This window comes from Macaca thibetana, unplaced genomic scaffold (genome assembly GCF_024542745.1).
Source record: "Macaca thibetana thibetana isolate TM-01 unplaced genomic scaffold, ASM2454274v1 unplaced_scaffolds214, whole genome shotgun sequence".
NCBI lineage: Eukaryota > Metazoa > Chordata > Mammalia > Primates > Cercopithecidae > Macaca > Macaca thibetana.
This window is the reverse complement of record NW_026089003.1, coordinates 34596-43632: the sequence shown is the minus strand read 5'-3', so window position 1 is coordinate 43632 and position 9037 is coordinate 34596. Positions and strand designations below refer to the sequence as shown.

The 9037-nt window shown below is 48.1% G+C and overlaps 1 pseudogene across 1 annotated transcript; it reads right to left on the bottom strand.

The window, feature by feature from the left end:
• Positions 1-470: 470 nt before the first annotated feature.
• LOC126947383 (HLA class I histocompatibility antigen, B alpha chain-like) lies at positions 471-3768 on the bottom strand (annotated as a pseudogene). The gene is made up of 8 exons (XR_007723054.1): positions 3682-3768; positions 3283-3552; positions 2760-3038; positions 1909-2184; positions 1688-1804; positions 1213-1245; positions 1059-1106; positions 471-894 (listed from the first exon to the last, which is right to left on the bottom strand). The product of XR_007723054.1 is annotated as an HLA class I histocompatibility antigen, B alpha chain-like (transcript).
• Between the last annotated feature and the right edge of the window lie 5269 nt (positions 3769-9037).

Sequence of the window (9037 nt, the reverse complement as noted above, 5' to 3'; positions counted from 1 at the left end):
GGTTCTCTCTTCAGGAAAGAACAGTCCTTGATGATGGGTCCAATTTCACAGACAAATATAAGTCTAAATTAGACTCTGCTTTATAGATTCATGAGTTGGGATTGGATTCAGCACCAAGATCACAAGAACCAGGGCAGGGAGAGAGGGCAGGAGAGCAGAGCAGAACAGAAGCTCTAGAAGCAGGGCAGGAGGTGAATGGCTCTGAAAATTTGTCTCAGAATGCACAGAGACCCCTGTGTGCAGGGGCCGCCCTGGGTGATGTCTGAGCCTCTGTGGTCACAGCTCCCGCTGGACAAGTTTCCACTGAAGGGACAAGGACAACGGAGCAGTGAGGTGACCCAGCTGAGGACTGACCACATAAAGTCCATGAAGAACTGAACAGCAACTAGGCACAGGCCCAGTCCACACGGGGCTCCTCACAGCCTTCTCCACCCCCACCTGCAACAGACTCAGCACAGCGAACATGCAGATTCTGGAAGGTTCTTAGGTCTTTATTTGCTCTCTGAAATTCTAGGGTTTACTTATTTAATTAATCCATCAACCTCTCATAGCAGATATTTGAGAAAACAAATTTATATTCAGATTCTTATTTTCAGTAGGGAAGTAAGAAGTTGCAGCTCAGTGCACATAAAGTTGAGACTGAGATGGAGACATCCAGCCCCACCTCTCTGGAACAGGAAAGATGACTGGGGAGGAAACACTGGTCAGCATGGGAACAGGGGTCACGGTGGACACGGGGGTGGGCTGTCTCTCCACCTCCTCACATTATGCTAACAGGGACACAGACACGTTCAGATGCCTTTGCAGAAAGAGAGGCCAGAGTCTCTTGAAGTCACAAAAGGGAGGCGTGAAGAAATCCTGCATCTCAGTCCCACACAAGACAGTTGTCTCAGGCTACAGAAAACAACAGTCATGAACAAATTCAAGTCAGTCATGGTAAGTGATGACACTCTGAACAGCCCACCACACACTTGAAACGTCCCAATCAAAGAATCTCCATTACACAGGCCTTTCCCCTCTGTTCCCCCCCCCCTGACTCTAGACCCCAAGAATCTCACCTTTTCAAGCCGTGAGAGACACATCAGAGCCCTGGGCACTGTCGCTGGCTGGGGTAGAACAAAAACAGGACCTGGTCAGAGCCCACAGGAGACGTGGGACAGGAGGAATTATGGGATGGGTGAGCTCCTCCACACTCCCACCCCCACCACTTACACGCAGCCTGAGAGTAGCTCCCTCCTTTTCCACCTGTAGCAAGAAAATGTCCTGTGAGGGGACTGGGAGGAAGCAGGGTCATGAGATCTTAAGAGGAACCTCCTAGTCTTGGACCCAAAAGAAATTTCCAGAACTATGACTACAGACCCAGGGCAGGATCAGAAAACAGGAGGAAAGCAGGTGTGTGTCCTGGACCAACTGCCCTCCTAAGGTCTGTCCTTAGCAGGGACCTTCCCCTGACTCATGAATGCTGGAATCAGGACCCCAACAGCACAACCATCAAGGTGATACATCTGTCCTTCATTGTCACATGTGCTGCACAAAAGAGTAAGTGCTGGCACACAGGGCCCCAGGCTGGGTTAGCCCCTGTGTGGATGCTGCTTCCCAGGAATGAGGCAGGGAACACTTCTACCTGGGGTTTGAAACCCCCAGCGGGACAAGAAAACCCAGACCCCACCCCTCACCCCTTCCCTACCTGAGCTCTTCCTCCTCCACATCACAGCAGCGACCACAGCTCCGGTGACCACAACTGCTAGGACAGCCAGGCCAGCAACAATGCCCACGATGGGGATGGTGGACTGGGAAGATGGCTCTGGGAAAGGAGGGGAAGGTGAGGGGCCCTGACCCTGCTGAAGGGCTCCAGAAGGGCTCCTGTTTCCCCTGAGAAGAGACATGACCCCTCATCCCCCTCCTTACCCCATCTCAGGGTGAGGGGCTCCGGCAGCCCCTCATGCTGCACATGGCACGTGTATCTCTGCTCTTCTCCAGAAGGCACCACCACAGCTCCCCACTTCTGGAAGGTTCCATCTCCTCCTGGCCTGGTCTCCACAAGCTCGGTGTCCTGAGTTTGCTCCTCCCCATCCCGCTGCCAGGTCAATGTGATCTCCGCAGGGTAGAAGCCCAGGGCCCAGCACCTCAGGGTGGTCTCATGGTCAGAGACGGGGTGGTGGGTCACGTGTGTCTTTGGGGGATCTGATGGGAAGAGTCAGAAAATTCAGGCGCTTTGCATCTCTCATGGGACACCCCAGCAGCACCCATGTGACCACCCTGAGAATGAACAGGACACCTGGGGTGGGGAAGGGAGCACAGAAGCCAGACACCAGCCTGGACACAGGCATCTGGGATAATCTCCTATTCCTTGGAGAGTTCTAGTCTCTGAGGGAGGAACAGGGACTTCTGGTCCTGACCTGAGTGGAGGCCGAGGGACTCAGAAAAGCTGGAATCAGACCTTCAAACACATTGAGTGTGAGGCAGAGAACAAGGCCTGAGAGAAAAATTCACGGTGCCCAAAGTTGCTGCAGGGGTCAAAGGGGACCTCTGATCAGTATTCTAGGGACTGTCTTCCCCTCCATGTCCTCAGAGACATCATCCCTTAATTGTCCTAGAGAGCAGAGGGGGCCCTCAGAGGAAATCAGGGAAACTCATGCCATTCTCCATTCAAGGGAGGGCGACATTCTAGCGCTGATCCCATTTTCCTCCCCTCCTCATGGGAGGCCATCACGGGCGATTTAGAGGTGATGGGGAAGGCTCCCCACTGCCCCTGGTACCTGCGCGCTGCAGTGTCTCCTTCCCGTTCTCCAGGTGTCTCCGGAGCCACTGCACGCACTCGCCCTCCAGGTGGGCTCTCCACTGCTCTGCCTCGCGGGCCGCCTCCCACTTGCGCTGGGTGTTCTGAGCCGCCGTGTCTGCCGCGGTCCAGGAGCGCAGGTCCTCGTTCAGGGCGATGTAATCCTTGCCGTCGTAGGCGAACTGGTGATACCCGCGGAGGAGGTGCGCCCGTCGGGTCCCCAGGTCGCAGCCGTATATCCACTGGAGGGTGTGAGACCCTGGCCCCGCCCCCGCGGTCAGCCCCGCCCACCGAGCCCCGCCCCGCCCCGACCAACCCGCGGGACTTTGGCCTCAACTGAAAATGAAACCGGGTAAAGGCGCCTGGGGCTCTCCCCGGTCGAGGGTCTGGGCGGGTCCCGCGGCCTCGGGGCGGATCTCGGACCCGGAGACTCGGGGAGACCCGGGCCGTCCGTGGGGGATGGGGAGGGGTCGTGACCTGCGCCCCGGGCCGGGGCCACTCACCGGCCTCGCTCTGGTTGTAGTAGCCGCGCAGGTTCCGCAGGCCCACTCGGAAAGACTGTGTGATGTCCTTGGCGAGCCCTGTCTGCTCTTCCCAATACTCCGGCCCCTCCTGCTCCAACCACGGCGCCCGCGGCTCCATCCTCGGACTCGCGGCGTCGCTGTCGAACCGCACGAACTGCGTGTCGTCCACGTAGCCCACGGAGATGAAGCGGGGCTCCCCGCGGCCGGGCCGGGACGTGCCGGCGCTGAAATACCTCAAGGAGTGCGAGCCTGGGGGCGAGGAGAGGCTGAGACCCGCCCGACCCTCCTCCCCGCGCGGCTCCCCGGGTCCTGCGCCCCCGCCTGCGGTCCCCTCGCTCCTCCCCGCAGAGGCCATTTCCCTCCCGACCCCGCACTCACCGGCCCAGGTCTCGGTCAGGGCCAGGGCCCCCGAGAGCAGCAGGAGGAGGGTTCGGGGCGCCATGACCGCATCTCGGCGTCTGAGGAGACTCTGAGTCCGGGTGGGCGCGTGGGGACTTTAGAACTGAGACCGCGGCGACGCTGATTGGCTTCTCTAGACATCCGACACCCAATGAGAGTGGGAACTGGGGACGCGTGACGAGTATCCTGGAAGAAGGACCCGACACCTGTTGGGAGAAGTGAAACTAGGGGAGTGGGGAATCCCCAACTCTGCGCCTCCCCAATGCAGATAAGGCCCGAGGCCCTGAGAGCCACGCCCAGGACCTGGGACTTCGTCCTGATCCCTCTCCTACACCAAGCCTCTTTGTCACCCTGTCTGCCTGAGTCCTGGACAAGTATCTGTCTGTGGAAACCAGGGAGAGACCCCCAGGCTGCACCCAGCCCCTTCCCCTTCCCTACTCGTCCTGGAATCCCCGACCCTGAACTGGACTCCCTGCCTCCCACTCCCTACCTCTCCCCTTGGACCTTTGTGCAGGGAAACTGACCACGGGAACTTGATGCCAGAGAGTGAGCTCGCCCTGGGAATGGAGGTGTAGAGACAGGGGTTTTCTCTCTAAACCTGGTGAAGTTTTGTCTGAAGGCACCACACAGAGATTCTCATAGAGACCAGTTTCCTTTTTGTTTATTAATACAGTAGGTAGCACAATATTGGTAATCCCTGAATGATTAGAATTCCAATTTGTAAAAGACCTGTGTCAAAACAGCATTACAATTAAACCCTCAAAGCTCCTAAGTTTTACTTTCCCAGACTATGGATCTGTGACTCTGAGTTGTTGCATTTAAAATTATCTTCATTCCCTAGCCCGAGTTTCCCTGCGTGAGTCCAGAACATCTCTTGAATACAAAGAAGCAGAGTTTGTTACTGTCTATTGCAACCGGGAGCCTGTAGTCATCACCTCAAAGTTGCGAGTGCTCCATGCAGTCCCAATGCTCTTCACGGACGCTCAAGCACTGCCTGTTTTCCTGAACTATGCACATCTAAGCAGTGTGCATATTTTATCTGGACACTAAATGAGTTTAGCAACTACTAAACTACTAATACTAAATGAGTTTAGCACATTGGTAGGCTACAAGATCAAAACACAAAAATTGAATGTGCTTCTATAGAGTATCAATGCATTAATACAAATGTTATTTAAAAATCCAACTTACAACAGCATTAAAAAGAATGAAGTCAGAACAAAATTGAGGGCCCAGCAATACTCTTCACTTCTATGGTTAATTGGTTTTTGAAAACAGTGCTAATATAATTCAGTGGGGGAAGAAATTATCTTTTCGTCAAGTGGTGCTGAGACAACAGGCTATCCATATGCAAAAGAATAAAGCTGGATCCCTACTTCACACTACATATAAAAATTACCTCAACGTGTATCAAAGACCTAAATGTGAGACTTAACACTAGAAAACTCTTAGAAGAAAACATAGGTATAAATCTTCATGACTTTGGATTAGGTAAAAATACCTGATCTTAAATGATACCAAAGGCACAAGCAAAAAGAGGAAATAAAAGATAAATCGAACATCATCAAAATTAAAAATGTGTGAGTCTAAGGACACCACCAAGAAAGTGAAAAGAAACTCATCGAATGGGAGAAAATTTTTGCAAATCTTACATCTGGCAAGGAAAGGACTTGTATTTAGAATATATAAAGAATGGTTGTAACTCAATATAATAATATTAGTAATAATAAGATAATAATACACAATAAATAAAATAATAATAAGACAAATAATATACAAAAGGCTCATAAGCACATAGAAACATGTTCAACATCATTAACCATCAGCGAAATGCACATCAACCCAAAAATGAGATACTATTTCCCACCCACTAGAATGGCCATAATTAAAAAGGTAATAATTAGTGTTGATGAGAATGTGGAGATACTAGAACACTCACACTTTGCTGGTGGGGATTTAAGAGACATAGCCCCTTTAGAAAGCAGGCTATCAGTAGCTCAAATTGTTGAACATTAAGTTATTACATGAACCAGCAATCCCCTCCTATGTATACAGTATACCCAAGAGAAATAAAAACATAAGTTCACATAAAAACTTATATACCATGTTTGTAGCAGCATTATTCATCATAATCCAAATGAGAAGGACCAAAATGTTGCCAACTAATAAATAAATTGTGATATATCCATACAATGGAATATAATTAAGCAATGAAAAAGATGTTAAGTACTGATACAAGCTACGACTCATTCAAACTTTGAATACGTTCTGGTAAGTAAAAGAAGACAGACACAAACAGCCACATGTTGTATAATTTCATTACATAAAATGTTCAGAATAGGTAAATCTGTAGAGCTAAAACATAGGTTGGTAGTTTCTTAGGCCTGGGCTTTGGATATGGAGATAAAAGGATCTGTAATTGATTGTGGTACTGGAGGCACAACTGTGAATATTCTAAAAACCACCGAATTGTATATTTTGAATGTGTGGATTTTATACTATTTAAGTTATATCACAAGTTGTCTGGAAAATGATTAAATTACATATAAAATTTACAGTCATTGCAGTTCAACAAAAGCTACCAGATAAAAACACTCAATATGGTTTGCATGCAAGTGAAGAAAGTAGACATGCAGAGAGAAGGCTGATACAATAGTAATCACCTTAGTAAAGTGGGTTTGGATTTAGTGACAGGAGAGATTTAAAAGTATATTTATGTATATTTTGATTGTTTCATTTCCTATTGTGAGCATGAATTATTTTTACACTAAAAATTTAAAAATAAAATGTTACAAATCTTGAAAGCTCTGCAGTCAAATACAGTAACAAATGATAAAGAGCTGTCTGGAATGTCTTCCTAGAGAACTGGTTGAAGCACATGCATGTAAAAGGGAGGCAATGGCAGAAGAATCAAGGCAGAACTACAGTAGTAGAAGAGAAGAAAAATGTAAACATGGAGACATAAGACAAGAAGATGACTGATGAAGGAAGTGGGTATGAATACTGTTAAAACCTCTTGGGGAGTCAGAAATGACCGGGTCTACTCGGGAGGGAAACTGGCTTACAGCTCAAGACGGCCAGCCATCAGGGACAGAGGACAGAATCAGAAGGGCTGTCTAGTCATTTCCTTTCTTCTCCCTCCAACACCCCAGCAAGATTATTGCCTAATTTACAGCCATTGCACACTGAAGAATCAGTACAATTTGGAGACTTTGAGACAACAGACAGAAAATTTTTGAGCTCCTCTGGGCATTAGGGAGCCGTTTTCAGAAAAACAGACTCACTCTGGTATTTCAGGAATAAATAGAAATAAGAGCATACACTAATGTTTGGAAACCACGGGTAACAAATATTGGTGAAGTCATGTGACAGGCAGAGTAGTGGTCTCCTAAATATGTCTGTGTCCTAATCCCTGGAACTTGTAAAAATGTCTCCTAATAGGGCAAAAGGAACTTTTCAGATGTGATTAAGCTGAGGCTCTTGAGATGGGAAGATTATCCTGGATTATCTGGGTAGGTTCAATGTAATCACAATAGTCCTTATAAGTGAAAGGAGTAGAGAGCAGCATCAGAGTTAGAGCTATGGCAACAGAATCAGAGGTCAGTGATGTGACTGCTGACTTGGAAGATGGAGGAAGAGACCACAAGCCAAAGAATGCAGGCAGCCCCAAGAAGCTGGAAAGGGTGAGGAAACAGATTTTCCTTTAGAGCCTCAAAAGAAATGCAGCTCTGATGACATGTTACTTTCAGCCCATAGTGACCCATTTTTTACTTCTTACCTCCAGAACTGTAAGAGAATACACTTGTGTTGTTTTAAGCCACTTAGTTGTGGTAATTTGTTATAGCAGCAGCAGGATACTATAATAATACCAGTCACCATTGGAGCTCCTGAAAGCTGCAGTTGGGAGGTCAGGGAAGCATATACTGAAGACTTCAGCTTGAAGCATGAATGGGAGGTTCTCAGAATCCTGCTGCAAGACTGTTATATTCTCCAGAACCTGTGAGAAAGCTCTTATCACTCATCTTAGTCTGCACAGGCAAAGCAGGTGGGTCTCTAGCCTAGCAAGGAAGCCACTGAGAACCTGACATCTGCCTGCTCCTCTACCTGCAGCCACCACTGATGGTTACAGGCCTGTCCCGCCATCTCTCCTGGGCCCCATTTCTCATGCAAGTCTCTCTCACTGGAAAATGTAAACTGGAACTATACAGGGAAGGGGATCCTGGGAGATATAGTGCCTGGATTCTCCTCTACAGAGAAGACGCTAGAGGGGATATGAGGTGATAATGGGTTTTTAACAATGCAGCACATGAGTTACTAACAGTGAATGAAGGTGGACTGGCTGACCTCAGTTTGACATGCAAATGTGCCATTAGATGATGTAAACCATTGATATATCTATGAGATTTAGTCATTTGGGCAAGTTATTTATTGGAGCTAGGATGTATCAGAAATTATGAAAAGTGCAGTTTTAAAAAATGTCCAAAATATTTAATGGACTGTACAAATGAAATAAATTATTTTTTATTGTACTTTAAGTTCTGGGATACATGTGCAGAATGTGCAACTTCGTTATATAGGTATGCATGTGCCATGGTGGTTTGCTGCATCCATCAACCCATCATCTAGGTTTTAAGCCCCACATGCATTAGGTATTTCTCCTAATGCTATCCCTCCTCTTGCCCCCATCCCCCGACAGGCCCCGGTATGTGATGTTTCCCTCCCTGGGTCCACATGTTCTCATTGTTCAACTCCCGCTTATGAGTGAGAACATGCAGTGTTTGGTTTTCTGTTTCTGTGTTAGTCTGCTGAGAATGATTGTTTCCAGCTTCATCCATGTCTCTGCAAAGGACACAAACTCATTCTTTTTTATGGCTGCATAATATTCCATGGTGTATATGTGCCACATTTTCTTCATCCAGTCTTTCACTGATGGGCATTTGGGTTGGTTCCAAGTCTTTACTATTGTAAATAGTGCTGCAATGAACATATGTGTGCATGCGTCTTTATAGTATAGTAGAATGATTTATAATCCTTCAGGTACATACCCAGTAACAGGATAAATAAATTCTTAACTATGCTGCTATTTTATTTATTTAAAAAATGTGAGTTCGTGGGCTGGGCGCGGTGGCTCACGCCTGCAGTCCCAGCAATTTGGGAGGCTGAGGCGGGCGAATCACGAGGTCAGGAGTTTGAGACCATCTTGGCTAACACAGTGAAACCCCGTCTTTACTAAAAATACAAAGAAATTAGCCAGGCGTGGTGGCGGGTGCCTCTGTAGTCCCAGCTACTCAGGAGGCTGAGGCAGGAGAATGGCATGAATCCGGGAGGCGGAGCT